Here is a 27,799-nt window from a genome sequence, read left to right as displayed (position 1 = left end):
TAACTGTTGTTATAGTAGATCATTCCTCTTTGATCCTTGTCAGAGATCATATAAGAATATTTCTGTGTAGACCACAGAATAAATCTGATGAGAAAAACCGAATAAATTGCAGATGCTGTAAATCAAAAACAAAAATAGAAATTGCTGAAAAAGCTCAGTAGGTCTGGCAGCATCTGTGGTGAGAAATCAGAGTTAATATTTTGGGTCCAGTGGCCCTTCCTAAGAACTGATGGTAGCTTGGAAAATGTCCCAGTTTAATACTTTTAACCTGCCTGCTATGACTGTAAGTTGTTTTTATAGTAGATCATTCCCCTTTGATCCATGTCACTTCAGATGATGTTGTAGATGGTGGTGTGCAGACAATGTAAGAAAATAGTCTGTGACCTTTCTTAATCAATGAAGCAGACTGTTTACTCAAGTGATTTTGTAAAATAAAAGAACACTGGATTAATTAGAGATACAATGTTTCTTTTTTATTAAAACTTCAGTGGTTATTGTCCCGGACATTTTCCGAGCTACCATCAGTTCTGAGGAAGGGTCACCGGACCCGAAACGTTAACTCTGGTTTCTCTCCACAGATGCTGCCAGACCTGCTGAGCTTTCCAGCAATTTCTGTTTTTTGTTATAAATTTGCTGAATTTGTTCTGGCAGCACATAGCTTTCTCTCTCCAATGCTTATTGTGAGATTTTGAAGACAGAGATTATCAAACTATGCAGGATTTCATGGATAGAAAATCCCTAAGAATCTGTTGCCTGCTGTGGTCTGATTCCCAGAATAAGCTGTTGACAGACTAAGTTTCCTGTCTGGAGCTTGAATCCCCAGAATTACCCTTACAGTCCCTAATTCTGACTGATCCTGAATTCATATATATGGAACATTCTATAAAGTACAAAGACATCATTGGCATCATTTCATCACCTGAATTTCAAAATCTTTTCGTTTTATGCAGGTGTACCCTCCTCTCTTTCTTTCTTGGTTAGAAATTCATTAACATCATATAACATCAAACCATAAATTGGCTTTTCTTCCGAATGCAACTCAAGCCGTTGAATCCTGTCACTGTTGTAAATCGTGGGATCTTTCATGTCTATATTCCTGAACATGTCATTATCTTTGGAGGCTTGCAAGAATCCTAGAACAGAAATAAAATCCCACATATGAACACTGGTGACTATTGAGATTGATTTCAAGTTCTTTTCTTTCCAAACTTGCATGTGATTCCAGACCCACAGCAATGTCATTGACTCCTGACTGCCCTCTGAATTGGCCAATCAAGCTACTCAGTTTGGGCAATTAGAATAGGCAACAGATGCTGGCCTTGGCCGTAATGCCCCCACATCCAATAAACAAAACATTAAATATGTTCTGGAGTATCTGCACTTGACACAGTACTTTAAACATACTATTGAACAGAGAAAGACCAGTGTCAGAAATTGGGATTCTCTTCAAAACTGAGTTCTTTTAGAATTCTATGATTAGTATTATCTGTGCAGCATGAGACCTCATTTAATCTGTGATACTGAAGTAACTAACCTTTGACAAACATAGACAGAAGATTTTATTGTATGCTAATATTACCCTATTACAATCGCAGTGGGGGTCAATTAGCTTGAATGGCTGGTTTGCACGTGTTCGAACTTTGCCCCAACTGAGGTTAACATGAAGGACACTCCTTCTCAACCTTGACTGTGGTGTGGTGATCCTTAGGTTAAACCACAACCAGTTATGTCTCTCCCATGAGGGAGCAGGTCTGTGGCAACATTATTTTTTATTATAAATGCAGTGTTTGGGAAAATAAGAAGGTTTTGTTCTTAAAAATAATGAAAACTAACTTTCAAGTGGAGGTTGGCAGGTGGACAACAGTCATCCTGGCATCGTAAGTGCTTGCCATGGTCATGAGAGTTTAAACAAGTGATTGACACAGCATAGATTGCCAGCCACCACCATCACCAACACCACCCACCCCACTCCACCACCCTCCCATTGCCACCGCCACAAAGAAGGTACATCAACAACAATAGGCAGGGGAAAAAAAGCGAGAGAGAGAGAGGATGAGAAGATCCAAGTGGTAGAGCCACCAACTTCTAGGGAGAAGACCAGGAGTTGCTCTACATCACCTCCAGGGCAGAATAAAGACCGTACCTACCAAAGACTACCATCAAATTACTCGAAATTATTGACTGCCGATATTAACTAGCTGTGATCATGAACCTCCCCCAGATTTTTACAACAAGGCCAATTAGTTATAAAGATAGAAAGTACCAGACAGAACTCTGTCAAGATCTGGCAGCAGCTCTAGAGACAAAAACAAAGTTAACTTTTTGGGACTGACATGATTTTACTTTGGAAGCAAACGGAAGTTGACAACTGATGTGTTTTATGCTTACAAGAAAGTGGGACCATCAATTGTAACAAAGGAAGGTCTGGTTTATGTTCAAGGATGGAAGAAATTAAATTAAAAAGATGCCATGGTACAAAGGGAGTACAAATACGCCAGTATTTTGTTATTCAGTCACAGGATATGGGCATCACTGACTGACTAACATTTATTGCTTGTCCCTAGTTACCTGTGAGAAAGTGGTGGTGAGCTGCCTCCTTGAATCACTGTAGTACACTTTGTAAGTACAACCATAATGCTGTTAGGGAGGGAATTCCATGATTTTGACCTAGCAACAGTGAAGGAAAAGTGATATTATTCCAGGTAGGACGCTGAGTGGTTTGGAGGGGAATTTGCAGTTGGTGGTGTTCCCATGTATCTACTGCACTTATTCTGTTAGGTGAGTGTGGATGTGGGCTTGAAAGGTGCTGTCAAAGGATCTTCGGTGAATTTCTGCAGTGAATCTTGTAGATAATATACACTGTTGCTCTGAGTGTCAGTGGTGGAGGGAGTGGGAGCTTGTGGATGGGTGCCAATAAAGAAAGCTGCTTTGTCCTGGATGGTATCAAGCTTCTTTAGTGTTGATGGAGCTGCACCCATCCGGGAAGTGGGGAGTATTCTATCACACTCCTGACTTGTGTCTTGTAGATGGTGGACAAGATCTGGGGAGTCTGGAATTGAGTCCAATGCAAACATAATAATTTACTTTGCTTTCTGTAAATTTGAATTAAAAGTTCAGCTTTTACTTTTCTAGTTTACTGAGGTTAAATACTTCAGAGTGAGTGAGTGGTTACTTTCTGGCATCACTCCTGTGGAATGCTAAGACATCTGTGTAAATTGGAGATTGTAAACTATTGTCAGGAAAGAGCTAAACCACACGGCTTATTGTCAGGAAAGGGCTAAAACACACAGCTTCAGAACCAGACACAGAATGTTAACTCTGTTTCTCACTGTTCCCTTGATTGCTTCTCAAACTAGTGAATAAAAGAGATCTTGATACTTACCAGATAGTGCAGGAGAATAGGGTTTCGTACCATTGCAAAAGACATTGATGCTTTTTATGACAGGATGGTCACAGAGCTCCTTCACTTCAGCTTTGGGTGTTTTGCACATCCTAAGCAGTACTTGTATGGTTACTTGACCACAGTGCATTGTTACTTTCTGTTTAGGCACTGACCCTGTGAAAGAGGGCAGCAGCAGCCCAATTGCCAGGATGGACACCAGACACTCCATTGCAGCTCACAACTGATCAGCTTCAGCCACTCTCTCTATCCAGGATCCTGCAATCAATTATTCCCTTCACTCTCTAATGATTCTACAGTACAAAGAGGACCTGTATTTATCAACTGATCTAAATTTTACTTTTAGTCTTGCACTTCAACCTGACTGGATTTCTCTACTGATGCTGAATATGTTAGTGCTTCTTCTCTGTCCTTGACTTTGACTTTAATGTTGATCTATTCCCTCTTCCTTTATAGCTGTATTGGTTCCTTATTATGACTCATCATAGTTTTTCATTAACTTTCTAATTTTTCAAATGTTTTTCAAATTTTTCTGAATAGCTTAATGTGTCTTATTTACATTTGCTCATTTTCTAATGTCGTTTGAAATTTTTCCAACAACTTGACCTTAATGTCCTAACTGAACATAACTGTAAAACTTTCTCAGATTAATGTTTAGTCCAACCCGTTGATAATAGCAACTGTTGGAAACAATGGCATGGTGGCAATGTCACTAGACCAGTAATCCAGCAGCCCCCCAAGCTAATGATTGGGGAACATGGGTTCAAATCCCATCAGGACAAATGGTGAAATTTGATGAATATAACAGAACTAGCCTACTGGTGACAATGTAACCATTGTTGTCATAAAATTACACGTCACCCCTTAGGGAAGGAATTCTGCCTTCTTTACCCAGTTTGGCCTAAATGTGACTCCAGATCTACAGAAATGTGATTGGCTCTTAACTGCCCCTCTGGGCAACTGGAGATGAGCAATAAATGTCAGTGATGCCGTTTTCTAAACAGGACCACAAGGCGAACCTTGATCAGTGACACTGATGATTGACGGAGAGGAAGCAATGTTTGGCCAGGGTGCCACATGGCTTGGCAGGTATTATAATTATAATGAGTGGGTTGAACTATTGATGGATAATGGGATGGGTGGGTGGTGCCACTGATCATTTGGAGGTATATTAATGATTGATGAGAGAGTATAGTACAATTTATGGAGATATCAGCAAACAGTCTTGGGTTTTGTTGCTCCTTAGCAATATTGTTTCTGGATGGTGCCCCTTTTCTTTATTTTGGTTGCAGATCAATTTATTGCCAAGGGGAAGGATCAAGCTCTGTGAAAATTTCACGCGTAATATTCCCTTGTTCCAGGGCACAGTTAATTACATTGTCATGTGATATGTAACAATTTAGAGTTTTCAGAAAATAAGATGTCTAAGTCTCACCATCAGAACACTGTGCTATCAAGAACCCCATTTGCAAATGGTACAGCAGTAATAAATAGTTAGGAGTCACCCTATTAACATTTTAACATAGCTCAAGTGACTTGATAGCTGGTATGCAACGCAGAGTTATGTCAACAGCGTGGGTTCAATTCCCACACTGGCTGAGACCACCCTGAAGGACTCGCCTTCTCAATCTCTCCCCTCATCGGTATGTGGTGACCCTCAGGTTAAACCATCACCAATCTTCTCTGTCTCTCTATATATAATGAGAAAGCAGCTTAATAATGATTTTATTCTTTCTTAATAGATGTTATAAGAGCATTAACAGTACATCATACAGGTGAATACAGGTTGGTCTGTATTAGCACAGTGTAGTTAACCTCTGGCATTTAATGGAATAAAAAGCAGAAGACAGTTGCCCACTGCTGGAGGATGAGATACTTCATGACCTCTTTCTATTCAAGAATCAAGCTGTACAGATTGAGGGCTGAGGGTGAAAGGAGACCAGTCTCCAGCACTGAGTCTCCACCATAATGTTCCTTCCTTCACTCTCTTTCCTGAGGACCCACAAAAAATCACCACACAAGCTACAAACCATCACATGTACCATAGCAGCTGCTTCATAAATGCAGATCTCCATTACATTTTTCTCAAAAATTCTGAGAGACTTTGGGGAATTCAAACTTTCAAAATCATGGCACGTCTCTTAAGTGACAGTCAGCCAACAGCAATCTTACCACAGCCACCAAGAGAGTTTCACTGAGAAGAAAGACAACATTAACTCGAACAGTTCAATATTCTAGACAGGAAAGGAAAGCACAAGAGAGGGAGCAGACATTAAACTCAAGGATACTTATGTGAATGTTGGACAATGAAGAATATAATACCAAGTATTGTCTGCTGGGAGCCAGTTTCTCTTGTTAATGTATAAGTGCCATGTCAAGCTGACAAGTGCCATTCTCAGGACGTAAGTGTTTTGTTCTGCCTGACATGCTTCTCAAAGGTATAATTTCATGGGTCAGAGATGATGGTGGGAGGATGTGTTTATGGCAATGGATCAGATACTTTCAAGAGAACGGTCTGTTTTTAGTGTTTGCAAATGGCTCCAATATCTCTCAACAAGGTTTATGGTGTGTCTCATCCTCTCCTGGGTCTTCATGTCCCTGTACCCTTTCATTTCCTTACAGTCTCACTATTGTTGCGTCTTATTGCAATCACCACTTCATACCTGAAACTGACAAGGTGAGGGGGACCTCCTGATTAATTCCCCTCAGCTCCAAATAGAGGAGCCAGACCCAAAGACATGCAATTAAGTGCACTGGAGCCAACCTGCCCCTACCCAAAGGAAGAAACATAACCAAGAGTTTTACCCTCTTTCAGCTAACCTAAGTTTAAAATGTTGAGTGAAATTGTGATTTTCCTAGATAATACAAGGGTCCAAGTGAAAATTCTCAATAAATATTTCCCAACCAAAAGGGATAAGGACCTGTGATCACTGCGTTTTGAGAAAGGAAACTACATGAGACAATTGAGATAACAAGGGTCTAGGCCCGAAACATCAGCCTTCCTGATCCTCTGATGCTGCTTGGCCTGCTGTGTTCATCCAGCTCTACACCTTGTTATCTCAGATTCTCCAGCATCTGCAGTTCCTGCTATCTCCTATACATGAGACAATTTATGTTTTAAGTACATGGAAATATAAAATAACAAAAATAAGTAATTTGGAGGTTATAAGAAAACATTGAAACTAAATAAATCCCACAAAGACATTTTTGTTTCCATTGTTATTTCTGTGAGAGATTCCAATATTCAAACTTGGTAATGCCGCTGAATGAGTAATCCAGAATCTCAGGTTAAAGCTCTGGGCACATAGGTTCAAATCCCACCTTGGCAAATAGTGACATTTGGATTGAATTAAAATTGAGCCTAATGGCAATAGTGTGATCATTATTAATTGTCATGTAAATCTACCTTATCCTCTAACATCTTTTGAGGGGGACATCTGCCATCTTTAACTGGTTTGGTCTACATGTGACTCCAGACCAACAGCAATATGGTTGTCTCTCAACTTCGCTGTGTACTGGCTTAGCAGCGCACCAAACCTCTGCAATGTCTAAAGTAATGTAAAGTGACAGACAGGCCTGCATTGACCGAGGCAATGAAAATGACAACTGCAAATCCAACTTTGTCAACCCTATAAAGTCCTCCTTATCAGTATCTGAGGGGTAGTGCCAAAATAGGGAGAACTGTCTCACAGAATTGTCAAGCAACAGTCTGACATAGTCTTCTGATGGAATAATACTTCACAGACAATGTTCCAGACAACACCATCACCGGCCAAGGGGGCAGTCAAGACCCAGCAGTGGTGGCAGCACAGTGATATACAGTTAGGTGAGATTCCTTAATACTGATTCTCATTATCTCATGGCATCAGGTCAAACCAGTTCGGCAAAAATACTTCCTCCTTATTACCATATATCACACATCCCCAATTTCCCTCGACTATGAATCAGTTCTCCACCATGTTGATCACCACTTTGGAGGAAGAACTATGGATGAAATGTATTCTGGGCAGGATTTCAATGTTCATTACCAGGAATGAGACAGGGGCACCACATCTGACTGAGCAGGTTGAGTCCTAAAGGCCATAGCTGCTACGCTGGGTCTGCAGCAGGTTGTCAAGGAACCAACAAGTGGGATAAGATTCCTTGATCTCATCCTCACCAATCTACCTGTCACAGATGCATCTGTTCTCAAAGGTATCAATGGGAATGGAAACTATACAGTGATTGTGGAGATTGTGTTGTGCAGCATTACCACTGTGTTAGGAATTTGAGACAGGCTTTGAACAGATCTAGCAACTAGGAATCTAGCAGATTTAGGGATTGGAGGGTTTGATTCATATGTAGAGTCTGGGATTTTTTCTCCCTGGACCTGAGCGGTGTCCTTATAGAAGTTTATAAAATCATAAGGGGCCTGGACAAGGTAAATAACCAAGGTCTTTTCCCCAGGGTGGGGCAGATAAACTAGAGGGCGTAGAGTTAAGGTGAGATGGGAAAGATTTAAAAGGACCTAAGGGGCAACTTATTCAAACAGAGGGTGGTGTGTGAATGGAATGAGTTACCAGAGGAGGTGGTGGAGGCTGCTAAAATTACAACATTTAAGAGGCATCTGGATTAATATACGAATAGGAAGGGTTTAGAGTGATGTGGGCCAAATGCTGGTAAATGGGACGAAAATAATTTGGGATATCTCATCAGCATGGACAAGTTGGACTGAAGGGTCTGTTTCCATGCTATACATCTCTATGACTCTGTGACTTTAGCTCAAGACTGAGCATTCACGAGGTGCTGTGGGCCATCTGCAGTAGTAAAATTATGTTCAACCATAATCTGCAACCTAATGGCCTGGCATATTTGCGATTTGATCATTAGCACCAAGCCAGGAGATCAATCTTGCAATGAGCAATGCCGGAAGATACTTCTAAAAATGAGGTATTAACCTATTGAAGTATAGGACTATCTATGTGCCAAACAATGGAAATAGATAGGTTAAGCAATCCCATACCAATGGATCAGATCTAATATCTGCATTTCTGCCACTTCCACTCATGAACAATGAGGTTTAGCTAAACAACTAACATGATGAGTAAGTTCAACAAAAATCTCCATCATGGTCAATGCACTAGGCCAGCAAATCAGCGCAAAAGACAAGGCTGAAGTACTTGCAAAACCTCCAGCCGCAAGTGCCTAGTGAACGATCCATTTCAGTCTCCTAATGAGGTCCCCAACATCTCGTGTGAATACTACAAAGGCTATGAGTCTGGACATCATTCAAGCAAAAGTACTGAACACTTGTGCTCCAGAATTTGATGCACCCCTTGTCAAGCTGTTCCAGCACAGTTACAATACTGGGTTCTATCAAACAATATGGAAAATTGACCAGGTATGTCTTGTCACAAAAAGCAGGACAAATCCAACTCGGCCAATTACTGTCCCATCAGTCTATACTTGATCATTAGTAAAGTGATGGAAGGTATCATCAACAGTGCTATCAAGGAACACCTACTCAGAAACAACCTGCTCAGTGACGCTCAGTTTGGATTCCGCCAGGGTCACTCAGCTCCTGGCCTCATTACTGCCTTGATCAAAATATAGGCTAAAGAGCTGAACTCCAGAGGTGAGGTGAGAGTGACTTCCCTTGATATCAAGGCTTCATTTAATTAAATGCAGCATCAAGGGGGCCCCAGCAGAAAGGAATATGGTTGTGGTGTTTGGAGGTCAGTAGTCTCGGTCCAAAACACTACTGTAGGAGTTCCTCAGGGTAGTGTCCTAGCCCCAATCATCTTCAGCTGCTTCATTAATGACCTTTCCTCCATCATAAGGTCTGAAGTGGGGATATTTGCTAACTCATGCCACATAATTGCCAGGCAAAATGCCCATCTGAAACAACGCAAAATCTAACAATTTTCCTTTTGTCATTCAGCGACAATGTAGTCCATGAGTCCTTCCATAATGCCATCCAGGGAGTTACTACTTAACAGAAACTAAAATGAATTACCATATAGATACTGTAGCTACAATAGCTGGTTAGGGGCTTAGAATTCTGTACAATTCAGCTCACCACAAGTCAAGTGTGTGATGGAATACAGTAAACCTTCACTTAAAGTTGTGGTTGCATGACTTTAGGTGAAATAAATTTAAGTTTACCTCTGGACATTTCTCACCTGGAAAGGAGGTATGGATGTTGAAATACTCCTCAGGTGCAGCACTGCACATTTCCAGCAGAAATAACTTGCAAAATAAAATAAAGTATTTAAAAAAAACTTTATTAATCCATTGTTGGTCTATTGGGCAAGAGCAAGGGAGAACACAACACATAGTTGGAAAGCTATTTCAAAGAGGGCAGTAAAGTATGATAGATTGAATGGTTTCATTCTGTGCTGTATACAGTACCTTTATTACTCTGATTCTATGATTAGAAACGGAGGAGAGGTTCCTACATTTGGTTTGTGACATTTTTCTTAAACTTCATAGAAAATCTCTGACATATGTTCCTCTGGAGAGATCAAAAACCTTGTCTCCTTGGCATTTTCATCTGCAGCTTTTCCACTCTTACAACTGAATGCATTTTTGGAAAAAAATATTTTGGTAACCTTTCAATTAAGAAATGTGGTCTTCCTTTTTATGCCAGCTTTAATTTTTCGGATTTTTAATTCTTTTAACACCACCCCTTGAAGCAAACACTTAATATTACGTAACAGTTACTACTGAAGTCCTTCAGCCACATGCAAATGAGTTTCCAGAACTCTCTGGCTGAATTTCTACAGATTCCTTACTGTACGCTAATCTTCGATGACAATGTGCAATTCCTCAATGTGCAAATCTGATGTCAAACTGCAACTCTAACGCTGAGAAGGCACCAAGAATGATATTTAATGAAAATGGTGACATGAACCAGGAAAGCAGGGCCCAAGATACAAAACACCATTGAACTAAAATTAAGAGGAGACTTGTTGCACTCTCCACTTGCTTTGATGATGCAGCTCCAAAAACACTCAAAAAAATCAACATCATCCAGCACAAGCCAACCCTCTGGATCAGCACCTTGTTCATCTACATTCACTCCCTTCTTCACTGATACACAGTGTGTACCATCTACAAGATAAACTGCAGTAACTTAACATGGTTCCTTCAAAAACACTTTGCAAACCCATGGCCTCTACCACTTAGATGATCAAGGACAGGAGATGCATTGGGATAACACCACCTGCAAGCTCACCTCCAAGTTAAAAAAAAATCCAGACTTGGAACTGCGCCTCTGTTCCTTGAGTCAAGTCTTTGGGTGAGAGTCTTGGAACTCCCTTCCTAACAGCTCTGTAGGTGTGCCTACATCACATGACTGCAACATTTCAGGAAGGCAGCTCACCACCAACTTACGCAAAACAATTAGGGATGGGCAACAAATGCTGGCCTAGTCAGCAATACCCACATCCCATGAAAGAATAAAACAACACAGATATATGATCCTTAAAATAAAGTTGGGTATTCAATTAATCAAATATTAAAGGTGATCTTCATCCTCAAGTGTATGAAACTTATTAGGTTCAGAATGAATCTGAAGCAAATCTCAATAGATCTTCAAATTATTCAAGTGATTTTGAGACAGTATGAATGTTTGCAGTTAAGTAATCAACAGTAAATAGAACATAGAACATAGAACATTACAGTGCAGTACAGGCCCTTCGGCCCTCGATGTTGCGCCGACCTGTGAAACCAATCTGAAGCCCATCTAACCTAAACTATTCCATTATCATCCATATGTTTATCCAATGACCATTTAAATGCCCTTAAAGTTGGCGAGTCTACTACTTTTGCAGGCGGGGCATTCCACGCCCTTACTACTCTCTGAGTAAAGACCCTACCTCTGACATCTGTCCTATATCTATCACCCTTCAATTTAAAGCTATGTCCCCTCGTGCTAGCCATCGCCATCCGAGGAAAAAGGCTCCCACTGTACACCCTATCTAATCCTCTGATCATCTTGTATGTCTCTATTAAGTCACCTCTTAACCTTCTTCTCTCTAACGAAAACAGCCTCAAGTCCCTCAGCCTTTCCTCATAAGACCCTCCCTCCATACCAGGCAACATCCTGGTAAATCTCCTCTGCACCCTTTCCAATGCTTCCACATCCTTCCTATAATGCGGTGACCAGAACTATACGCAATACTCCAAGTGCGGCCGCACCAAAGTTTTGTACAGCTGCAACATGACCTCATGGCTCCGAAACTCAATCCCTCTACCAATAAAACCTAACATACCATACGCCTTCTTAACAACGCTATCAACCTCGGTGGCAACTTTCAGTGATCTATGCACATGGACACCGAGATCTCTCTGCTCATCCACACTACCAAGAATCTTACCATTAGCCCAGTATTCTGTATTCCTGTTACTTCTTCCAAAGTGAATCACCTCACATTTTTCCGCATTAAACTCCATTTGCCACCTCTCAGCCCAGCTCTGCAGCTTATCTATGTCCCTCTGTAACCTGCAACAGCCTTCCGCACTATCCACAACTCCACCGACTTTGGTGTCATCCACAAATTTACTAACCCATCCTTCTACACCCTCATCCAGGTCATTTATAAAAATGACAAACAGCAGTGGCCCCAAAACAGATCCCTGCGGTACACCACTAGTAACTGAACTCCAGGATGAACATTTCCCATCAACCACCACCCTCTGTCTTCCTACAGCTAGCCAATTTCTGATCCAAACCGCTAAATCACCCTCAATCCCATGCCTCCGTATTTTCTGCAGTAGCCTACCGTGGGGAACCTTATCAAACGCTTTACTGAAATCCATATACACCACATCAACCGCTTTACCCTCATCCACCTGTTTGGTCACCTTCTCAAAGAACTCAATAAGGTTTGTGAGGCACGACCTACCCTTCACAAAACCGTGTTGACTATCCCTAATCAAATTATTCCTTTCTAGATGATTATAAATCCTATCTCTTATAATCCTTTCCAACACTTTACCCACAACCGAAGTAAGACTCACTGGTCTATAATTACCAGGGTTGTCTCTACTCCCCTTCTTGAACAAGGGGACAACATTTGCTAGTCTCCAGTCTTCTGGCACTATTCCTGTAGACAATGACGACATAAAGATCAAAGCCAAAGGCTCTGCAATCTCCTCTCTAGCTTCCCAGAGAATCCTAGCATAAATCCCATCCGGCCCAGGGGACTTATCTATTTTCACACCTTCCAGAATTGCTAACACCTCCTCCTTATGAACCTCAATCCCGTCTAGTCTAATAGCCTGTATCTCAGTATTCTCCTCGACAACATTGTCTTTTTCCTGTGTGAATACTGACGAAAAATATTCGTTTAGCGCCTCTCCTATCTCTTCGGACTCTACGCACAACTTCCCACTACTGTCCTTGACTGGCCCTAAACTTACGCTAGTCATTCTTTTATTCCTGACATACCTATAGAAAGCTTTAGGGTTTTCCTTGATCCTATCTGCTAAAGACTTCTCATGTCCCCTCCTGGCCCTTCTTAGCTCTCTCTTTAGGTCCTTCCTGGCTAACTTGTAACTCTCAAGCGCCCTAACTGAGCCTCCTTCCTCCTCTTGACAAGAGATTCAACTTCTTTAGTAAACCACAGTTCCCTCGCTCGACCACTTCCTCCCTGCCTGACAGGTACATACTTCTCAAGGACACGCAGTAGCTGTTCCTTGAACAAGCTCCACATTTCAATTGTGCCCAGCCCCTGCAGTTTCCTTCTCCATCCTGTGCATCCTAAATCTTGCCTAATCGCCTCATAATTGCCTTTCCCCCAGCTATAACTCTTGCCCTGCGGTATATACCTATCCCTTTCCATCACTAAAGTAAACGTAACCGAATTGTGGTCACTATCAACAAAGTGCTCACCTACCTCCAAATCTAACACCTGGCCTGGTTCATTACCCAGTACCAAATCCAATGTGGCCTCGCCTCTTGTTGGCCTATCTACATACTGTGTCAGGAAACCCTCCTGCACACATTGGACAAAAACTGACCCATCTAAAGTACTTGAACTATAGCGTTTCCAGTCAATATTTGGAAAGTCAAAGTCCACCATAACAACTACCCTGTTACTTTCGCTCCTATCCAGAACCTTTTCCTCTACATCTCTGGAACTTTTCGGAGGCCTATAGAAAACTCCCAACAGGGTGACCTCTCCTTACCTGGTTCTAACCTCAGCCCATACTACCTCAGTAGACGAGTCCTCATCAAACGTCCTTTCTGCCACCTTAATACTGTCCTTGACTAAAATGCCACACCTCCCCCTCTTTTACCACCTTCCCTGATCTTACTGAAACATCTAAACCCCGGAACCTGCAACAACCATTCCTGTCCCTGCTCTATCCATGTCTCCGAAATGGCCACAACATCAAAGTCCCAGGTACCAACCCATGCTGCAAGTTCACCCACCTTATTCCGGATACTCCTGGCATTGAAGTAGACACACTTCAAACCACCTTCCTGCCTGCCGGTACACTCCTGCGACCTTGAAACCTTACTTATGACCTCACTACTCTCAACCTCCTGTACACTGGAGCTACAATTCAGGTTCCCATCCCCCTGCTGAATTAGTTTAAACCCTCCCGAAGAGCATTAGCAAATTTCCCCCCCAGGATATTGGTACCCCTCTGGTTCAGGTGTAGACCATCCCGTATGTAGAGGTCCCACCTACCCCAGAATGAGCCCCAATTATCCAGGTATCTGAATCCCTCCCTCCTGCACCATCCCTGTAGCCACGTGTTCAACTGCTCTCTCTCCCTATTCCTCGCCTCGCTAGCACGTGGCACGGGTAACAAACCAGAGATAACAACTCTGTTTGTTCTAGCTCTAAGCTTCCACCCTAGCTCCTTGAATTTCTGCCTTTCATCCCCATCCCTTTTCCTACCTATGTCATTGGTGCCTATGTGGACCACGACTTGGGGCTGCTCCCCCTCCCCCTTAAGGATCCCAAAAACACGATCCAAGACATCACGGACCCTGGCACCTGGGAGGCAACACACCAACCGCGAGTCTCTCTCGTTCCCACAGAATCTCCTATCTGTCCCCCTAACTATGGAGTCCCCAATGACTAACACTCTCCTCCTCTCCCTCCTTCCCTTCTGAGCAACAAGGACAGACTCTGTCCAGAGACCTGTACCCCATGGCTTACCCCGGTAAGTCATCCCCCCCAACAGTATCCAAAACGGTATACTTGTTTTTGAAGGGAACGGCCACAGGGGATCCCTGCACTGTCTGCCTGTTCCCTTTCCGTCCCCTGACTGTAACCGATCTACTTTTTTCCTGTACCTGAGGTGTGACTACCTCCCTGTAACTCCTCTCAATTACCCCCTCAGCCTCCCGAATGATCCGAAGTTCATCCAGCTCCAGCTCCGGTTCCCTAACGCGGTTTCCGAGGCGCTGGAGTTGGGTGCACTTCCCGCAGATGAAGTCAGTGGGGACACTAGTGGTGACCCTTACCTCCCACATTCTACAGGAGGAGCATACAACTGCCCTGACATCCATTCCCACTGTTCTGAATTCCCAAACAGACTATTAAAAAAAAAAATAGTAGCCTTACCAAATCAGCGCTCAGAACCTTTTTTATTTGGTTAGAGGAGGAGGATGGGTGGGAGACACTACCTATGTAGTCTTTCGGGTAAAGCAACCGCCGAAATATATTACCTGACTTACTCACTCCAAAGATGGAGTCACGCGAGGTAAGACTTTTAATAAGTTTTAATAAGTTGTTCATTCAATCAATAACTACTGCCCCATCATTATGCCACATTATCCCACACTTGACAGTTTTGGCAGGACTTGGTCCTCAGCAGTTTCAAGAGCCCCCCTCAGTCCTTGACAATCAGTAATCAGCAGTTGGACAGGACCGACTCCTCAGAAATTGGAGAAGGCCTCGGTCCTTGTTAGTTGTGTCAGCCCCCGCCTTCCTCGACAGTTGGATAGGCCTCGGTCTTCGGTTGTGGCCTGTTTGTGAAACCAAGAGGCCATGGAATGAGCAAAAAAAATGATAATTGTTTAACTTTGTCTCATTTTTTAAATATATAATTTATGGAATTAAATGGTGTTGCTTTTCATGGCGACTTATACACATTTTACTGTATTTTCACAAATACCCGTAACAATAAATTTCTATCTATCAATTACAAAAGAACTATTCATTGAAAGATGCTTTCATAGTTCTAAGAAATGCTATTTTGAATTTATTCTTGAATAAATTAAATAACAGACACATTGGTCAATTTGCTTAGCTAAGGTACACTATCCAGCAAGATATTAAGGCTTGGGGCTCAGTAGCCCGTTACCTGATCTGATTAATTTATCAGAGCTTGCACTGTACACACTACAAGTTTAGTGTCATTGCAAGAATTCATTTTAATTCTGTGTAATTCTTATCTGCAATTTCAATTGTTGTGAAGGGAGTTGGCCATATTGTGTTTGCAAGCTATCTTGTTGTGTGTTGTGCTGAAATGTCACTTTTAACCTAATACGCCTCTATTTATCTGAAATATTTTGAACAATCCTCCTTTGCACTGCGTCGTTAGGGTCTGACTCTGTCAATCGCCAAATATGCAACTTGTGCCACAAAACAAAATATCCAGAAAAATACTACTCTTCATCTTATCAGAAATCAGACAACACCAGGTTATAGTCCCAGAGATAGTAGGAACTGCCGATGCTGGAGAATCTGAGATAACAAGGTATAGAGCTGGATGAATTTTTCTGAAGAAGGGTCTAGGCCCGAAGCGTCAGCTTTCCTGCTCCTAATATGCTGCTTGGCCTGCTGTGTTCATCCAGCTCTAAACCTTGTTATACCAGATTATAGTCCAACAGGTTTATTTGAAATCACAGGCTTTCGGAGCGTAGCCCCTCCAAAAGCTTATGATTTTAAATGAACCTGATGGACTATAACCTGGTGTCATCTGATTTGTGACCTTGTCCACCCCAGACCAACACCAGCACCAGAACCTCCACATCATGGCATCCATCTTATCAGCAATAGCAGCAATGAAAAATAAAGGATGCATCCCAATGGATCTCGAAAGGAAGCTTCAGGAAAGGTCACCCACCACTTGGATCAAATTAGAAAGAGTTAGATTCCCCTCTTTTGCAGGTAAATGTATTATAACTGGGTCCTGAAAACTCATAAATTTTACTGTTCACCTGCATACTGTCAGTTCCTTTAAATAGTGCCACCTCCCAGTTGCAGCCTTTCTCCTCTTGATGTCGTTAACTCAAGTAGCAGCATTTGAGACCATCTGAAATGCAGGAAAGCTTTCAGTAAGCCTTGTTATTTCAATATTTGACTTAATTCACCCTCCATCCACTTGAGCTTTTCAAAAAATAATTTTGCCTTATAGATTTTTTACCAACTCATTTCTTCAATTATATTGACAGAGGGATTAATTTGAATTTGAAATGCTAAACATATGTGTAAAATCAATTAATTGTACATGTTTGAAGCAATTTAATATACCAGAATCATTATCTGGATGCTTATTGATTACGCTTTCAAATTTGCAAAACATATTTTCATTATTTTCACATTTGTAGCTATTGTAAATCAGTAAAATTGCACCACATTGAATAAAGCTGCCTTTCTGAGTAGACATGTCAAACTGCAAGTTACACTATGATCTCTACAAGAGAAGTTTAATTGCTCAAGATAAGCCATTTTTTCATTAGTTTCCAGATTGAGACCATTGTCAGTGAAGTTGGCATTTATTGAAAAAGTGGTGAGTTGGGAAGGTAACCTCACAGGCCTGTTAAGAGTCCAACTCATTGTCATGGGACTTTGTCACATCTAGGCCAGACTTTGTAAGATTGGCAAGTATTCTTTCTCCAAGATAAGGCTGAAGCTTCATGATATTCTTCAGCCAAAAGTGCCAAGTGGATAATCTACCTCAGCTTCCTCCAGAGGTCCCAAGCATCACAGATGCCAGTCTTTAGTCAATTCAATTCACTCCGTGTGGATATTAATAAATGGCTGTAGGCACTGTATATTGCAAAGGCTATGGGTCTTGACAATAGTTCAACATCTACTGACAATGTGAGAAATTATATGTGGTGCACACAAAAAAACAGGATAAATCCAACCTGGCCAATTGTCATCCCATCAATCTATTCAGAATCATCAATAAATGATGGAAATTCCTCAGTTCAAATGTGGACAAAATAACTGAATTATAGAGTTGAGGTAACAATGACAATGACAATGTGGCCCTTAACACCAAGGCTGCATTTGACCAAAAGCGAGATCAAGAAATCCAAGTAAAACTGGAGTCAATGGGAAACGTGGGAAAATTCTCCCCGGTTAGAGTCATACCTGGCACAAGTTGGTTATTGTTGTTGAAGATCAGTTATCTCAGCACCCAAACATCTCTGCAGGAATTCCTCAGAATAGTTTCCCAGGACCAACCATTTCAGCTGCTTCATCAATGACTTTCCCTTCATAATAAGGTGAGGATGTTCACTGATGATAGCTCAATCTCCAGAACAATTTGCAACTCCTCAAACACTGAAGCATTCCATGTCTAAATGCAGCATGACCTGGACAATATCCAGATTTGGGCTGACAAGCAACTGTAAGTCTGTACGGCACTTAGAGAATACTGAGAAGCCTGGAAACAGTGGACATGGAGAAGACTTTTGTACTTTTAGGAGAGACTAAGACCCGAGGACACAGCTTCAGAATGACAGGATGATATTTTAGAACCGAGGTGAGGAGCAATTTCTTCAAATAGAGGGTGCTGAGTCTGCAGAACTCATTGCCATAGAAAGCTGTTAAGGCCAAGTCATTGAGTGTGTTTAAGACAGATATAATTAGGTTCTGGATTGACCAGGTGGATAACCCCTCGGATTCACTTATGGTCACCTGCACTATTTGCTTCTCAGCTCTGATCTGTAAACTTCTCCCCCCTCCCCACACCAATAGCAAAATTCATCCTGAGTTAATTGGTGAGTAGGAAATGGAAAATATATACTAAGTGTATTTTTTTTAAATGACTAAGGAATTGAGGTTGATATAAGATTACACCTTGGCTGTGGAAATTTTTAGATTTTGATCTCTGACAAGTGAGGATAGGTTCTGACATGAAGAACGTGAAAACGCTACTTTTATCAAGCCAAAAATCATGCAGTCGATTTTTAAACAAAAGTTGCATTTACATACACATGTACGAAATTTGATTGGTCATTTTCAAATGTTGTGCTGCTGGGAGGAAGCTCCATCTGCTGGGAAGAAATGTGACGTTCAGGAGTTAGAAGCTGGTGATTAACTGAAATAGTCATAAAATCACTGGCATGATGGAAATTGAAAACTCTGCTATCACGATCTAGATTGCAGCACACATATTACAGTAAAATACAGACTTGTTGGGAGTGTGGGAGGTGAGGTTAGATGGCTGTTGTGGATCAGATTGGATGTCTACAGTGGGTTTCTTTGCCCCTTCTGGTTGGACTGATTTCAGAACTTGCTTCGTTGTCCTACCTGAGTCTAGGTAGGACCCGCCTTCTGTCAAGAGAAATGGAGAAGACAATCACATGCAATCCCTTGCCTAGACTTTTAACATTTCCCATTAATGATTGCAGATTCACCATTGGAGCAAGTATCCCTTCTCCGTCCTGTTTTCGATCATCTTTGGCTGTATCGAGTGGTTTCAGATGTTTGAGAACTGATACATTCAGTGGCAACCAGAGGATAGGAACACCGAGATATGCAACCTCCTCCTGGAGGCTGTCTCACATGAATCTCTGCTCCCAAAGGACCATTTCCTGTCATTATTTGTAATTCAGTGATTAGATTTTGTTAGGAAAGGTTAATAACATTATTCTGGCCCACTTATTCATCAACATCAGAGCACCAGAGATTATCTTGAAGATTTCTTCATTGATGTCATTAAGAATGGCACTCATTCTATGCTAATTATTTTTATTTAAACTCTCAATATATTCAAGGTAGATTTTGTAAAGATCATGACTTTTTGGTTTGCTGATTTTGGGGGAAGAAATCAGAAAAGAACTAATTTAAAACCAAGAATTGCTGCATGTTTTGAAAGCAAGTAACCTGACACTTATTGTAAACTCTGTTTATACAGCTGCTGGTTCCAGCCATAGTTGAAGTGTAGTTTGCAGACAAGTTGGAGCTGAAGGATTACGTACAAGTGGAAATTCAGCGACAAGTAGCTGATTGATCTGTAGACTAGTGACTTGTTATCAATCGCAAATGCCTTCTCCTTGGCAAAACTATCTGATTGGTCCTCAGGAAGATGAACAGCTTGGGGGTGCGAACAAGAAAGAGAAGCTATCAGACCTCCACCAGCTCGAGGGCTTTCTTTGTGTTTCCCTAAAGCCACTTAAGCCAAAAGAGAACCAGTTACTATTTCCTCCAGCTTTGCTGCAAGTAGTGACTTTAAATTAATAAAAAAGAGACCTTTTATAAGTGTGATCCAGCCCCTGTGCCTTCCAAAAATTAATGTATACATCTGGAGAAAGAGGACTGAGAAGCAGCATTCTGATTAGCACGGGAACCAACAAATCGAGTCACTGAATTGAATTGCTTTTCCAATTTTCTCTCTATCCATAACACCATGTTTTTTTTTCTTGTTTGTCTGTCTATGTATGTGAGTGTGCAAAAGAGAGTTTATAAGGGAATTTGAGATTTAACTGTTGACGGTTCATATAACTTAAAGCTGTAGTTAGAGTCTACATATTTATAATGAATAGTAATTCTTGTTAAGTACAAAAAACTCGTCCATTTTTTCTGTCAACCTGGTCTCAAAGTCAGGTAAATTTAGAAATTGTGCATACTTCATAAAATCTTTAACTTTTATGATAATTTCAGGAATAGTAGAGCTTGATCTCCAATGTACTACCCCAGTGAGTCATGAAACCTTGGACAGATCTAGAAAGGACTCAAGGTTTATGGGGCAGGGGAGGGGGTAAAGAGAAGCTTGAGGAAGAACATCTCATCATTCATTTAGGCCATTTACAGTTTTCCAGAGTCCTGGAACCCTACTCAAAAATTATGAAATAAGGCAGGCTTGAACTGTCAGTGACGGTAAAAAAGCTAAACAGTACTGCTTTCCTTGACAGACCATCTGGTATAGCTTGAAAAAATATTCTAGTTGCGCAGTTTCAATAGCAATCTTTGTTGATATTTTCCAAAGACTATTAATATTTGTTATAAATCCTGGCTGAATTTCCAAAGCTACAATTCTAATTCCCCAACAGAGGATTCTGAGGTCACAGTTTTACTGACAGTTTAAAGAGATTATTAAAACAATAGCTGTCTTTGATGCGGGTCTGAATAGAAGGAGGCAGTTTGGAGATTTAAAAGCTTTGAATCACTTTCATGAATGGGAGCTTTTCCACCATCAAGTGATATGAATAGCTATTTGTAATTTATACTTTTCATCTCAACTTGGCTCCTGAGTTCTATACTTGATAGGCACTGGTTAAATTGCTATGAAGGTGGCAGGGTTTTGGGGGGAGGTGGGGAATATGAGGTAACATGGGGAGAATGGTAGTGGGATGTGGACATAAGCTAGAAATGAGGTGGGGTATAGAGGTATGACAGTGGGTGGAGTGCATCAGTTGGCAGGGTGGAACTATGGGAGTATGGGAGGACTTGGAGGGCAGTAGGTGGCAACTGTTGACATAGAAGAGCCATGAAGATTGTGTAGGGGTAGCGTGGATGAGGAGTATGAAAGATGAGGGGCAAAAGCCTAATTGCTTCTAAAATAAGTGTTACAAAGTCCGAGACAGCTGAGCAGCGTCATCTAACTAGACAACCCAACACTCACTCACACCCATAGCATATTGGATCTGCAGCAAGCTTTCTGACTCAAGCTATTTGACCCGATAACAAACATCTGAACAGTAATTTGTTCCAGTTTTTTCAGAGTATGTGCTGATAATGACTCTGCTGCTGCCATTTAAAAATCCACTAGATTCATGGTTGCCTCATTATTTTCCCCTACTGCCATCACCATGCTTGTTCTTTAATCTTTTCTGCCTTCTGCTCTATCACAGTCTTTGTTGTGTCCATCCGTCCCCATTCCATATTCCTGCCTTTATCTTTGCTGTTAATCTGTAGCTTTTTCCAGTTTTGATAAACAGTCACAACTTCATTGTGCTCTGTACAAATGCTACCTGAACTACTGAGTATTTCCTGCAGTTTCTGCTTTTAGTTTGCACATACTGATATTCCTTTTCAAATTTTCAAAGTCATGAGTGGTGAACAAGCTATGTGGTTCCCCCTTATGTCAGTAGGCATTTACTCCCAGCTCATAAATTATAGCTGGTGGAAATATGTGGACATTATCCACCATATCTTTATAAAAATTAATACTGAGTGGATTCTACACTGACAGGGGCATTTTAAATCTATCATTGGTAGACAATAGTGGGTCCTGTGACAACAATAATACAACACAAAAGATTTCACAATGATGCTGGTACTTTTGACTTTGAAAAAGCAACTCTACTTACAACAGACAATCATATACAATGAACAACTGCAGCACCACAATGAGGAGCATAGAATGGCCACAGGCCATAATGACTGTTTTGATCCGTTATGCAGAACGAAATGCCCTGCAGTGACAGGGCTTGTAGTGGTTCTGATGTGGACACAGTAACACAGTGAAGTCCCTGATGCTTGACAGAAGACATTCAAAATGGTTGTAGGCCCTCGTGCTGAGAAGATGGGAAGATTACACACATCATCTCATGTTCCAATTTCCTCCTAGCTCCTGAAACCTGATTTTCTTCTGTGTTCTACATCATTACTTTCACAGGTCATTGTAAAACAGCACGCCATGTACTCATGCTGTCACAAATGTACCTTCCACTCTCAGTACAAGTAGTGTACAAGAACATACTGGACACAGTCAGGTCCTGAATATTTTCATGCATTATTACCAAGAACCATTACTAACATTTGTGGACCCCATCGATCCTTACTCTGTGATCACTTCCTAAATGAGATTCACATAAACAAGTCACCTATAAATTGAAATCTGTGCCTGAAGCATAGCCTGGGACAAACAATTACTCTGAACAATGGTTATCAGACTGGAAAGCATGCAAGATGCTAACTAGGTTCTCCTGGCTTCTTCAAAAAGCAGTAGATTATACATGGTCAGAACATTATGTTTAAGCTAAACACCTAGCTGCATTTTCATGACATTGCACATACTTTTCTCCCTTTATATTCTGTTATTTTTCTGTGTTTTAAGATAACGCTGGAGAGTGGCAGCACTATACAAGACTTTTCACTGTATTTTGTAACAAGCTACATGTGACAATAAATAAATCAAACAGGAAATCACATCCAGGTAGAACTAACAAGAAAGGATTATTGGGAAAGGGTGAATAGCTTGGATCTCTGTGAACAGCCTTTAGAACAGGGAGTGGTGAGAATATCATAAAAGAGTAATGAAGATGAATAGCATAGCGACATTGTGACTCAGTGGTTAGCATTGCTGCCTTGCAGGGACCAGGGTTCAATTCCACCCTCAGGAGACTGTTTGTTTGGAGTTTGCACATTCTTCTCATGTCTGCGCGAGTTTCCTCTCGTAATCCAAAAATTGCAGGTTAAGTGGATTGGCCATGCTAAATTGCCCGTTGTGTCCAGGGATGTGCAGGCGAGGTGGATGAGCCATTAGAAGTGCAGGGTTACAGGGATGGGGTGGGATGCTCTTTGGAGGGCTTGTGTGGACTTGATGGGCCAAATGGGCTTCCACACTGTAGGGATTCTATGAGCATAGGATAATAAGCACGTTTGCAATGACACAAAGATTGGTCACATGGTTGACAACAAAGAGGAAAATGTTAGGTTACAGGAAGATATAAACAGTTTTTCAGATGGACAGATAATGGCAGGTTGAATTTAATCCTGAAAATTAAGAGATAATACACTTTTGAAGAAAGACCAAGACAAAGGAGTACTCAAACAAAGGCAAGATACTAGGAAGGTCAGATGAATAGAGAAAACTTGGGGTGCTTGTCCACAGATCCCTCTAGATAGCATGACAGGCTAACAGAGTAGTTAAGAAGGCATACAAGACGTTCGCCTTCATCGGTTGTGGCACAGATTATAACAGCAGAGAGGTCATGTTGGAACGGAACAGAAATTTAGCTAGGCAACAGCTGGAGTATTGCAAATAGTTCTGGTCACTACACTGTAGGAAGGATATCATTGCACTGGAGGGAACGCAAGGGAGATTCATCAAGATGTTGCCTGAAATGGAGCATTTCAGCTATGAAAAGAAGCTGGATAAGATCAAGTTGTTTTCTTTAGAGCAGCAAACCTTGAGGGAGCCCTGATAGAGGTGTATAAGATTATGAGGAACATGGACAGGGTATATAGACAGCAACAATCCCCCTTGGTCAAAAGGTCAATAATAAGGGGGCACAATTTGAAAGTGAAAGGTAGAATGTTCAGAGGGGATTTGAGGAAAAATCTTTTCACCCAAAGGTGGTGGGGGTCTAGAATGCACAGCCTGGGAGGGTAGCTGACGTAGGAAACCTCACAACATTTAAAATGTACTTGCATGAGCATTTGAAGTGTCATAACGTTCATGCTTGTGGGCCTGGTACAGGAAAGTTGGACTGGACAGAAAGATGGTCCTGTATTTTGGTGATACAGACTCGCTGGGTCAAAGGCCGTTCCACATTCTTATCGACATCATTTATGAAAATCACAACTAATCAGGGATTCAGCACTGACCCCTGCATACCAGGTTCCAGTCATATAAACTGCCTTTTACCAGCACCCTCTGTCTCCTGTCAGTAAGGCAATTTTGGATCCAACCTGCCAAATTAACTTGGATCCCCTGAACTTTACTGTGTAGTCTTTGAGAGTGAGGCAGAGGAGATTTAGGGAGAACGACAGCTGGGACAAAAAGAGAGTTAGGGAGAAGAAGAAAGAGAGATTTGAGATTAAAAGAGAAATCGTGGGGCGAGGGAAGACAAGAAAAGTCGAGATCGAGAATAGAGGGAGAGAATACATGGGGGAACTAACCGAGCTGGATGAGAGGGAAAGCTGAAGAAGAAAAGAGATTAGGCGGGGAAAGCGTTTTGGGGGAAGGGAGATTGGGTGGTAAAACTCGCAGGTTGAATCGTCAGAACATGGGTTTTTCTTGTATAGATGTGTTGTGAGTTGGTAAAACGCAGGGAAAGTTGGTGGCTGGTTCACTTTTTGAGCAATAAAAGATATTGCTCCTCCCTCCGTCTCTGTGAAGTGCAGCGGTGTCCGGGACAAACAGCTCACTGAGGCGGACTGTCCAGCTCAGTCATAAAGAGGCTCCAACCTGTTGCTCACTGACGGTACGTGCAACCTCCAATAACAACTCCCATTGTTTTTTTTAACCTGCCCTAGTACATTCACTGGCACAGCCTGAGCAAAGAATAATACATACACCGCCAAACATGCCAACGGAACAGAAATTGCTCATCCAGTGTTCCAGACATCTGTCTACATTTTTTTCTGTATATATACGTGACCAGGATGATTGTAAATGGCATCTTATAATGTAGAAATCACAACATTTTCAACCTTCCACATTGAATCTTCTCTATGCTAGTTAAAACGTGCATATAAATTTAATTATACATAAGGTTAAGATTCAAAGCCCACTCCTTACGCTGTTGGTAGTGCTAATTCTCATATGACTGATCGAAAAACTGCTGAGACTACAGATGGCCAATTAATGGTATCGGAGGGTTGACGAATATAGCTCGACTCTTGAAAAGTTAGCAGAGCTTTGTTAGGGCTGCAAAAAAGGAAGACGTTAAAGCTTTCATGTTTTATGCCCAGTCATTTTTCTTTCAGCAATTTAAAATATGGTCCCAAAAGAACAACATCTCATCTTCAGACTAACCACCTTACAACCTTGTGGTTGTGAACAACTCCTATTCCCTTGCTTTTAACTTTCCGTGTTACATTTTCTGTTATTATGTCCTCTCTCCCCTTCCCCCAAATCCCACAGTGGAACTATCTGTTCTCAAATCGGGCAGGAGACACACCATTGTTCTGGCGTTCTCACATTCCGATCACTTAATCTCAACTATCAATATCCTTTCTCCCTCAACACTTCAATGCCCCCCGCCCCCCAAACCCCAACAACAGCATAAATGCAGCCCCCTCCACAGTTCACATTACCTCTGATGAAGTGTCATCCAGGCTGGAAACGTTAACGTCCTCTCTTTCTCTCCATGAATGCTGCGGTCTCCAGCATTTGTTGTTTTCGGTACAGGTTCCAGTATCTGCAATAACTTGCGCCTATATTTCCTTTCTATTTGTTTGACGAATGCTTCGTATAAAATTGCTTTTGTTTTCCCATTTATTTTTATACACTTACCTCTCATGGAATGTATATATTGCCCTCTAAATGCATATGTCAAAAATAAGCAATGTTGCCAAACACAGGATGTTTTAATGATTTGTTCAGTGGAACATAGCATTCAGTGGCTAGGCTAGCATTTGTTGCCCTAAAAGTGAGCTGCCTTCTCGAACTGCAGTCGTGAAATGTGGGTATACCTGCAGTGCTGTTTCAGAGAGAGTTACAGCATTATGACCAAGTGACAAGGCAGGAACGGTGAATTAGTCCCAAGTCAGGATGGTATGTGGCTTGGAGGAGTTTTGTGGTGTCTCCTGTATCTTGTCCTTCCAGATGATAGAAGCCAAGAAGATCCTGTTGAAAGTGCCTTAGTGAGTTGCTGCAGCGTATCTGTGGATGGGATTCTGCATCAGTGGTGTTTGGGATGCCAGGTGAACAGGCTGCCTTGTCCTGGATGATGTTCAGCTTCTTGAATGTTGTTGGAGCTGAACCCATTCAGACTTGCAGAATCTGAAAAGTAAAAGAGGATGATTTTAGTTTGAATTTCCTGCGTAATGGTATTGTGAGTCTACCAACAGCACATGGACTGCAGCAATTCAAGAAGACAGTTCTTGAAACTGCCTTTTCAAGACCACCTCAAGGGCAACTAGGGACTGACAGTGAATGCTGGCCCAGCTAATGACACCCACGTTCCGTGACTGAATAAAAATTCTTTCAGCAAAGCTATTTCGTACTTGTTTCATATTCTTGGTCGCATTGTGCTGCTAAAGAATATTTGCAGTTTGCTGAGGTAAGGGAAACAGTAACTTTATTTCAGAAACGTCTTACAGTAGTTTCACTTTGCCTTAAGATCAGTAAGAGAGAGCAAGATGATATAACATTGTATCACTTTCTGTGAAGCTGTAGCTTGTTGTACTAGCATATCAGTTAGACCCAAGTCATTATATTCCAGTTGCAGTATTTCAGCTTATTCCTCCATATTACAGCATATTTCTATATATGCGCTTATAATACCCCGACTAACCTCTGCCATTCCCTGACAATAACATTCCCTGACTGCTTATTTCACAGACCAAATGAGTCAGAACTTCCTCAGAGTACAAATTTGTCAGACCAAAGTTGTTCTGTTCATGTGTTGCAGAAAATATCATTTTTTTGCAGTGCAGTCTCGACCTCTTCCTCAGGCTGTGTAGCTGCTGCCATTCAACTGAGGTATTATGCTTGACCCGAACTTTAAAATTTAAACCCAAAAGTCTCTGACACCCCTCAAAAGTGCTCACCTTCATCCTTAACTCATCTGCAATAAAATTCTTTTTCTCTCTGGACTTCAGGTCAAGATTTTGGGAGGGGAGGGGATGGGATAGGAATGGAGGCAGGCAGACAAAGCTTGCCAGTTGTTCAGCATTGTCCAGCCATTGTCAACAAGGGTAGATCGAGTGCAGAATTGATACCCACCCACAAGCAATGGTAGCTTAAATTCCGTGATCAGAGATTGACTGGAATTTACTAACTGACTTACAAGCCCCCTCACTGTGTTGGGGTGGCATCCCAACAGTGAGCCCTGGGGCCCAGTTCTTCAGGAAGCCTTGAAGCATCTCTGTAACGTGGCCACAGTTAGTGGAGGATTCCACACCTACCCACTGGACTCCCCTCCAACTGTGACCACTCTGCTTTCAAATATTTTTAAAAATTCAGAGAGGGCACCTCTCTCTTTCCTCTCTCAGGAACGGATCATTCCCACCCTCAACTTCTTACCTGCAATGGCAGGCTGCAGTTTCTTATGAGCAAGAGGATCCCCGATTGGCTCCCCAGCTTTGGGAGTTCACCCATCATCCTTACTTGGATGGCAAACACCTCCTGTGGCCATTAATTGTCCAGTCCCATGGTGCAAGATCAAGAACTGTATTCAACCTTGATTCAAAATGGAGAATGCAGCCTGATGCCTCCCATATTTTCAAAACATGGGGGAAAGGAACTGGAATAGGCCATTTACCCATTGGAGCCAGTTGCACTATTCAACTAGATTAAGGCGGATCTGTATCTCTGTTT

At 41.7% G+C, this 27,799-nt stretch overlaps 1 protein-coding gene and 1 long non-coding RNA gene across 3 annotated transcripts in view; one reads left to right on the top strand and one right to left on the bottom strand.

The window, feature by feature from the left end:
• Positions 1-648: 648 nt before the first annotated feature.
• On the bottom strand, positions 649-17,906 carry LOC125482790. Of its 2 annotated transcripts, none has more exons than XR_007261763.1 (3): positions 17,731-17,906; positions 16,569-16,663; positions 649-1,133 (listed from the first exon to the last, which is right to left on the bottom strand). It is a non-coding gene; the product is annotated as an uncharacterized LOC125482790 (long non-coding RNA). The 2 variants fall into 2 exon arrangements; XR_007261762.1 differs by lacking the exon at positions 649-1,133 and adding an exon at positions 15,112-15,371.
• Positions 17,907-24,608: 6,702 nt separating this feature from the next.
• Positions 24,609-27,799, top strand: part of plgrkt (plasminogen receptor, C-terminal lysine transmembrane protein) — a 63,920-nt gene continuing 60,729 nt past the window's right edge. Inside the window, exon 1 of the mRNA XM_048595049.1 lies at positions 24,609-24,737. The gene's annotated coding sequence lies outside the window, so the exon portion shown is untranslated. The remainder of the gene's footprint in view (positions 24,738-27,799) is intronic.

The sequence above is a fragment of the Rhincodon typus genome, chromosome 3 (genome assembly GCF_021869965.1).
Source record: "Rhincodon typus isolate 14 chromosome 3, sRhiTyp1.1, whole genome shotgun sequence".
In the NCBI taxonomy this organism is placed as follows: domain Eukaryota; kingdom Metazoa; phylum Chordata; class Chondrichthyes; order Orectolobiformes; family Rhincodontidae; genus Rhincodon; species Rhincodon typus.
The sequence above is the reverse complement of the archived record's forward strand: the minus strand, read 5'-3'. Positions and strand labels throughout refer to the sequence as shown.